The following is a 6,929-nucleotide window of genomic DNA, read 5'->3' as shown; positions in this document are numbered from 1 at the left end:
GTGCCGTGCGGCTCGCGAAGGCTCATCCGGAGGTGATTTCTCCGAGCTACCTCCCAAGTTTCCTCGGAAGGCGTTCCTTACACTCGAGTGTCCGAGAAGCAGATGGAATTAGGTTCATTAGCAGTTTTCATGTGTCGTCGTAATCAGAAAGACATCACTTTAAATTTCTTACAGTGATATCTCACTCCAAGAAAGTGAAAAATACAATCACCCGTGAAAAAAAAAGTGAAAATATTTCATTTCTTGAAAGAGAGTGACAATTTTCACTCTTTAGAGTGAATTTCCATTTTAAAGGGGGGAATTCTCACTAAAAAATGAAAGTGAGATTTAACTCTAAAAAGAGTGAAGTTCGTCACTTTTTTTCAAGAAGTGAAATATTTTTACTTTTTCAAGGGTAGTTGCATTTTCATTCTCTTGGAGTGAGATTTCACTGCAAGAAATTTAGAGTGCAGATTGAATCTATCAAAGAACGCGGTGATTAAATGAGATTTATAGTTTTATATAAAATATTGCGTTAAAAAGTTTTTTTAATAGTAACAGCTTATAAAAAATTATGTGACGTGTCACTTTATATACATACAAGACTTAACTGGCTTTATTCATAATTCATATACTAATTTATAGATGCGTTCATTTAATTTGAAAATGCATGTTGATGATTCTACATTTTACTGATTTCTTCTGAATAAAATATAAATTTTGAAGCTTAGTTCTTCTGTTTTTCAAATATGTTAATACCGTTCGATGATAATTTTGAAATACGAGTATTTTAGGATGCAAAAAGTTGCGCGTATTGGTCCTGATTATTTAACTTTTCCAGCGTTTCTGATTAAAAACATTTTTTTTTCGGTTTGTTTTTTTTTTACTCTATAAAAGAAGATCAATTAACATGCACCACAAAATCAGTATTTGTACCGGGGTTCTATTGGGCGGTAGCACAATGTCCGATGTAGAGTGTAATCGAGTTCGATACGGTAACCACGGGTGATTTTATTGTTATCGTATTTTGGCGTAAACCTCGTAACCCCGTAACAACGCATTATCGGCGACATCGAACATTGTTACTGCATGTTTGCCGATAAATAGCGCTTACCGCGTTTTAATCATTTTTTCCTTCTACGCACGATTCTCTCTTTCACCTACATTTTTTATATTTAAAAAATCCGTGCGTATATTCAAGCATATCGGGCGTACATCGTCTTATATTACGAAGAATTATTCGAAAATAGTACATCTTCTTTTGGAAATTGCAAAAGATTTTGCCGAATTATTTCTCGCAAATTTAGATGACTGTCAAAAGATTATTCCTCGGTTAATTTTAATTCATTATTCGCAAATTTAATTTAAAATTCCGACAAGATATTTAAACTAAAAATTAAGGATTCGCAATGAATACGAAACTCAGATCCACGACAATTTCGAGTCGAAAAATCTGTCGCAGAAGCCGCGGAAAAACAAAACGGTTGAAAATACTAGGGACGTTGTATATAATATTTGATACGTCCGATTCGACTCTCCGAAACTCTCGAACGCCTCGCTCATGTATAATGCGGCGTATTTGTTCGCGTTCGCTGTGTACAAATGATGCGGAACGAGAGAAAGAGAGAAAGAGAAACGGACAAATGGCGCGTAGCCCCGAGCGTAATTTTAGAAGGAGCGTGACGCGGAATATAACGAAATAATATCTTCATCCCTGTGTGCGTGCACGTGTATGCGCGTGCCGTATCCGCGTTATCAGTCGAGGCTATTTTTCAGAGAGCAACAAAACCCGGAGAAACTTCCGCGGAGATGTATTGCCAAAATTACTTTCCGCAGCGATAGCGCTCGCGCAGCATCCGCACGTATCCTTAGTCTCGGAATTGACGTTTGCGACCAACGCCACGTCGTCGGTCAAAACAAGCCGCGAGGATTTTCTTTAGAAACGAGAGACACGTAAAAATATATCTTATATACCGCACATTGAAAAATAAAATCGCACAGTGAAGAATGCAAGATTAAATCACGACTAATAAATAAATCTAAATTACATAATATTTGAGGAAACGAGTATTTACGTGAGCATCACGAATTCTGAGAAGAAAGCTGCTCGGGAGAGAAAAAGAAATTTTAGAACAGAAGAGAAAGTCGTGTAGAGAAAAATAGATAAACAGAAATACAGAGAAAAATGTAACAGTAATAAGTAAAATTTAAGTATTGTAATTTATAGGAGATTGCAGAGAGAGAGAGAGAGAGAGAGAGAGAGAGAGAATATTGAACGTTTATTAATAACGCGAATTCTCCACGGAAGTAATTTTTCGAAAGGAAAAAATGGAAGAGAAAATACATATATAAAAAAATAGATCGATGAAAGTAATGTTATACATAAAATCGTATAAGTAATGTAAGAGGGAAAAAATTGAGAATTAAATTATATATGTCGAATGTTCTAAAAAGAAATAGAGAGAGAGAGAGAGATGGAGTTTTCTTTCTCACACTGATACATGTAGTACCGCAAAGTGAAGTATGTACTTGGGTATCTCATTCGCCTCTGGAGAGCACGACTTTTTGTCTGTAAACGAAATATTCTAACAATCGCCAGGGAAACACTAGGATGGAGGAAGGGAGGGAAAGGAGGGGGAGCAGGCAGTAACCCGATATTCGTTTCGAAAAATGATTGAGTCCCCCGTTAAAAATTACATCTGGCGATATCGCGTCAGCGGATGGCGAATATCGACGCTAAACAACCTGCCGTTATTGATCGCGTCTCTACTCGATAATACGATCGAATATTGATGGATACCTTCTGTAATTAGCATAGAAGACGATTACTTTGCTCACATATTGTAATTAGATACATTCCGATGTGTTTAGGAAGATTATAAATTTTTTCATAGTAAATAACGAAAGAGTCGATATTCGTTCAAGGCAGGTCTTGGTGTCTTTAATAATATTTTTGTGTGAGTCTTACAATTTTCAGTTTAAGTGAACTGTGCACCGATTATTTGTCGGTCTTGAAACACAGTCTTAAACTTGGAGTGCATATCTTATCGCATATTTTATCATGAATGCGAACCGTTACTTTTATCGTTACTTTAACGTTACTTTCTATAATAAGAATTTGGCAATGAGGTTGCAACTTTTTGTGACGGTAACGATAACTAAAAGTTAAGATTGGAAAAGTCATTTTTGAAAAGTAACTTGTCATCATTATTTATCGAAAAAAGTGACTTACTACTTGTAACGTCGACTCGTTACTTTCACTCATTACTTTAACTCGTTGCGAGTAATGAGTTACTTTTTTCAATAAAAACAAAGCGTGACGATGACAAATTACTTTTTAAAAATGACTTTTTCTCTACTCGATAATACGATCGAATATTAACGGATACCTTCTGTAATTAGCATAGAAGACGATTACTTTGCTCACGTATTGTAATTAGATACATTTCAGTGTATTTGGGAAGGTTATAAATTTTTTAATAGAAATATCGAAAAAGTCCAAGGCAGGTCTTGGTGTTTAATAATATTTTTGTGTAAATCTTACAATTTTCAGTTTATGTAAACTGTGCACCGGTTATTTGTCTGTCTTGAAACACAATCCGAAACTGAAGTTGGAGTTTATATCGCATATTTTATCAGGAATGGGAACTGTTTTTTTATCGTTACTTTCTGTAATAATGATTTGACAATGACGTTGAAACTTTTTGTGACGATAACGATAACTAGAAGCTAAGATTGGGAAAGTCATTTTTGAAAAGTAACTTGTCATCATTATGCGTAATTTATTGAAAAAAGTAACTTATTACTTGTAACGTGTCGATTCGTTGCTTTCACTCATTATTTTTAACTCGTTACAAATAATGAGTTACTTTTTTCAATAAACAAAGCGTGATCGTGATAAATTACTTTTAAAAAATGACTTTTTCCCAATCTTAGCTTTCAATTATCACTTTCATTATTATCTTAAAAATTACAACGTCATTTCCAAATAATACTTTAAAAAGTAACAATAAATGTAATAACGCGACGTTATTTATTTCCCATTCTTATATTTTATAATCACAAGTTAAATTGACAAGCAATTTTCTAATACAGATGTTAATCTTTAAACACTCTAAAGAATTGATTGCGAAAAATATTACCCCAGTTAGAATTCCGATCGAATGTAGCCTTCTTTGTTTATTTGTATTGAACATATTTCAGTCGATTTTCGCTTACTTTTATTATTTACAAATTTTTGTATTTGATGAATTTCAAAATGTATAAGAATCGTGAGAACATTCTCGTGATTTTTGCGTGTTTCGAAAACCATTGGCAGAAAGAATATTTTATAGTTTTCTCGTCAAAAAGACAACGAATGTGTTAATTAATCGTATAATCCGTCTTTGTGATTTTTATGCATTTCAAAAATCGTTAAATGAAGAAAAACGTTGCTTCTTTTTTATCGAGGACGATAAAAATGATGTCGACTGACACTTTGCTCGTTTGTATTATAAAACTGTTCGTGAGCTTCTTAAGTATTCAGTTAACCAATAGCGCGATATATTAATGAAAACGCAACGATCGCAAATGAAAATATAGGAGGATGTATGTGAAACGCGTATTTTTCGGAAAGTAGCGTTAGTCAGAATTTCGACGTGGACACATCGCGACAATTTATAATCGTATTTTATCCAAATTCATTGTGTCCGACTCAACGGGACTGTCCTTTTTTTTTGTCTCGTATATTATAATAACATTCAGGCTGGGTATGTTAGCTGGATACCGTAATTATTTACTGTAGAATAAACCCGTTCCTCTCTCCTCTTGGCTTGCGCGGCTACGCGTAATATGATGTACAAGTTTCTTAAGAATTTTATTACACTGTAACATTATATTAGGAGGAAACAACGTTACATTAACGTATAATTATGCAGCATAATACTAACGAAATTATGTTACAATTTCGCGTAACGTTACATCAGCGATACCAATAAGCCCTGAAATTTACTTACACGAGATGGTTACCTCGCGTAACGCCGTCGTAAGTCGAAGGTTTAAAAACGCGGAGCCACAGAGTAGACGTCGGCGTCGCTTTCCGAATCGCATACGTCTGTTCCGGGTGTAAGAAAATTCGATTTTGCGCAGCACGCGTAAAAAATTAACCGCCCGTAAAATCAATCAGCGAGTATTTTTCGATTTGAAATCCGTGCAAAATTCATTGGACGACGGATTTTAATCGTAACGCAAATATATCCCGTAATCGCGTCAGTATCCATTAATACGCAGGAATAAATTAATAATTAATTAATTCGCCCATTAGTAACCTACGACCCACGTGACGCGACACCCCGATGTATTTATGATATACTGATGGCCGCCATTTCGCCCGGAGCTTACCGTTGCGCTTATGGTCGTCTGGGAGTTAGACTACTTCCCGAATGAAGCTTAACTTTTCGACATGCAGGCCCTACATAGCCAGCTAATGCCACGTTCATTATCTTTTCTCCAAAGCCATGCGGGTACGTCAATGTGGATCGCGTAGAATTATCTTCCGGAGTCATCCTGCGATAAATACGGCAGCAATAATGGCTACTCTGGAAGTCTATGCCTAAAGTAATTGAATTTCTTCATATAAAAGTATTTTATTACACAGAAAGAACAATTTTACCCAAGTATCTAAAAATGTATAGATATAGATTTGAAAATAATTTTGTTGAACTATCAAATTAATAAATTAATAAATTAATAAATGTAAAACGCTTAAGCACAATAAGCAATGTTACAAAAAGTTTTGAAATTCTAGCGACCAGTTTAAGGATATTTTGTCTACCTATATAATATTAGTTAAAAGTATCAGTCAAATAATTATCCAAAAATAGCTAATAATTTTGACGATATTAGTTTGTGAAGTCAACTGCAAAAAATGAAACAACAATTAAATAATTTGATTTATAATGGTTTTATGCAGCAAAATGACCATATTTTCCTGAATTTTTACGTCAATAACTTTTAAACGAGTAAGTGGATCTAAATAAATTTTTGCACGAATATTTATTACTGTTTTAATAGTGTGTATATATATATATATATATATATATATATATATTCTTACTTCCTTATCAAAGTATAATTTTACAAAAGAATAAAAAAAAAAATTAAATAACTTACACTAATAAGAAAATTGTGCTCAAATTTTACATAGATACTAAAACGCCAAAAAGAACAATCTGTAAGATGTTTGTTAAATTCTAACATTTTAAAAATAGGTACATCCTTAAGTGCCTATCTATATAATTATGTTAATGATCGAAGAAAATTATTTTCAAATCTATATCTAACTAAATTTTTAGATTTAGCAAAACTTAACAAAACCGTTCTTTCCGTGTACAACATAATAATTATATATTCTCAATATAACATTAATAACTTTCAATTTGTGATCCCATTTGAAATTTTATTAATTTTTATCATTTCGTTTTTATCGTTAGTCTCATGTCCATTTTCACCAATGTAGATTAATCTCGGTTTAACTTACTTTTTATCTTTTTCTAGTTTTAAAAATTAAGGAAAGCGATAAAGAATAAATTAAACCGAGATTAAAGTTAATCTACATTAATAGAACTAGACGTTAGATAGCTCATGTTTTAAGTGAAATTAACGAAAATGTTAACGTTAATCGATACTTGGACAATAAGTACAACGCGGTCATAGTAGTGATTTCACTCAGGAAATAAAAAAGTATCTAGAAACATTTAAATATATTTCTAAAGCGATCGTTCGTCCGCGAGCATCGTCAGGGTCTTTGCTCGTTTCCGTACCCTTTAATAGCGAGTGAGATTTTTACGGACGCGGACGAAGGGCGTCGTCGCGTAGAAGGTATAGGAACGGCAGGTATAGGAACGAAGGACCGTCGGGTATTTCGGGGTACCGTGCACCCGGCGGGACACCGCCGTAGCTCTCCCTGTCTC

Source organism: Trachymyrmex cornetzi, unplaced genomic scaffold, assembly GCF_001594075.2.
Source record: "Trachymyrmex cornetzi isolate Tcor2-1 unplaced genomic scaffold, Tcor1.1 scaffold24, whole genome shotgun sequence".
Lineage (NCBI taxonomy): Eukaryota > Metazoa > Arthropoda > Insecta > Hymenoptera > Formicidae > Trachymyrmex > Trachymyrmex cornetzi.
The sequence above is the reverse complement of the archived record's forward strand: the minus strand, read 5'-3'. Positions refer to the sequence as shown.